The sequence below is a fragment of the Onychostoma macrolepis genome, chromosome 04 (assembly GCF_012432095.1).
Source record: "Onychostoma macrolepis isolate SWU-2019 chromosome 04, ASM1243209v1, whole genome shotgun sequence".
Lineage (NCBI taxonomy): Eukaryota > Metazoa > Chordata > Actinopteri > Cypriniformes > Cyprinidae > Onychostoma > Onychostoma macrolepis.
The window spans coordinates 6,573,245-6,575,421 of NC_081158.1; the positions used below are offsets into that span (position 1 = coordinate 6,573,245).

Below are 2,177 nucleotides of genomic sequence, written 5' to 3' on the forward strand. Positions count from 1 at the left end.
CTCATTTCTGTTACTAATACCATTTTAACTCTCTGGGGTCAACGGTATCGCCGGCGATACCAGCTTGTTTTTTTTTTAAATCAGTGCAAAAGACACTAAAAATACTCACACAAATAAGTGTTATACATCAATCGAAACTGTTAAGTGTCTACTGTTTTTTGTGTACACTCACAATTACAACAAAACTTTGTGGTTTTGGACAAAAAAGAAAACAAACTTGATGTGCTCTTTGTCTTCTCCGTCTCCACAAACTGCTTTTTGAAACATGTCACTAAAATGAACTGTAACTCGGCGAATTCTCAACACAGAGACATGGGAGTTATATCTATGGAAAGTTTGAAGTGTCTACTTTTAAATGAAATTAATCCGTATGAAACCAACACAATGTTCAGTCTTTCCCGTCTAACTCATTATCTCTAATGCAATCGCGCCCCCTCGCGGCTCGCGCCGTTCATATGTAAATAACCACGTGAGCCGCGTGCTCATGGAGACGCCCAACATAAACAAAGAGTGAGGAGATCGTTCATCGCAGCTACTGTTCATTTCTGGAAGAAGACGCACTGAGTAAAGGCAGGATTTCCCGCAAAAGAAAAACAATATTTCATCCAGAAGAGAAGATCGATCTGATGAGTAAGTAATGTTTCTTTTTTGCATTAGTTAACGTGTTTAATTGGGTTTTTCCCAAAGCACAACATGATGAATGCTTTGCATCTAAGAATGTTTAGACCGTGATTATTATTAATACTCTGTTCACAAATAGATTTAATAGCGTGTTAAACAATAATAATTAGTTTCTCAGATATAACATATCCTTATTTATAGTACAAAGTGCATCCTTTTATAGTACAAAGCATGCATGAGTCTATGGCTACAGACTTATATCATAGGCTACTATAAAATCTTACATACTAGGCTATATGACTACAAAATCATAGTTGGGTTTTTCCCAAACTATAATTCCTGACTACAATGTTTGAAATTGAGTAAAACATTTTGAATATGATAGGCAATTCATTAAATTTAAATTTCTTATGGTGCGATGATGCTTTCATGCTTTGTATAAAACAATAAAAGTAATATGGGTGTACACTGTGACATGATCAATGCTACGAGTCTAAGTATGTTTAAAACATGTTTATTATTAATAGCCTACACTGTTCAAAAATAGATTTTAATAACATGCTAAACAATAATAATTAGTTTCTCAGACATAAAACCTTTTTTTTTTAAATTTACGATGGTACAAAACATGCGTGAGTCTATGGCTACAAAACCTATATATATATATATATATATATATATATATATATACACACACAGATGCTTCTGATATTAACATGCTCACAAATGTTTTTTTTTTTTTTTGGTTGTTTGTATTTTGAATCAGATACCTGCACCACAGATGAATCCTGATGACTTTCTTCAAACTGTTTTCCTCTGAGAGCACTGTACCAAAATCAGATGTTCAACTACACTGATATTCTATGGTAAAACAAGATCCTTGACTACTGATTTTTTTTTTATTGAATCCATGGAAAGTAGCAGAAACACTTAAATAACACACGTATGTATCAGGTATGATTTAAATGTTTCACTTGTTGAACAGAATCTGTTGTAGGAATGACTCAAAGTCTGTTCACATCTCTGTGGTTAGATCAATGTGCACAATAATGTGTCTTTGAGCTTCATTATGTATGTTTTAATTATACTGTGTTGTAAATAAACCACAAATAATAAAAAAAATTTTTTTTTTTTTAAATCTCCTCACATTCTCTCTTACCTGCCTCAAAGTCACAGACACACTGATGGGCAATTAGGGACCATTTAGGGGAGGGCCCTTTGTCTCTAGGGTGAGAATCACTTAATATTCAAGGCCATTGCCACTCCCTCGCATACAGGCTTTCAATCACAAAACATGTCTTTAAAAATTTAAATCAATATATTGTTTTCTGTGAATGAGTGAGCAGAATGATTTTCACATAATTCTGAAGTAAATAGTCTAGCCTACAAGATGGATTACTCAAAAGTCTTATTCAGAACTATTTAGTGTGGGTTTTATGGCCTTATTTCAGCTACATCCCCCCCCCCCCAAAAAAAAAAAACTTACTAACCACGCATAATATTTTTTTTCTAAAAAATGCAAACATGTACAACCATCTTGGTCACATAATATTGTA

At 33.4% G+C, this 2,177-nt stretch overlaps 1 protein-coding gene across 1 annotated transcript in view; it reads left to right on the plus strand.

Moving 5' to 3' along the window:
- The window catches only part of LOC131538597 (uncharacterized), a 98,504-nt gene that overhangs the window by 738 nt on the left and 95,589 nt on the right, over nt 1-2,177 (plus strand). The gene's annotated exons all lie outside the window — the stretch shown is intronic.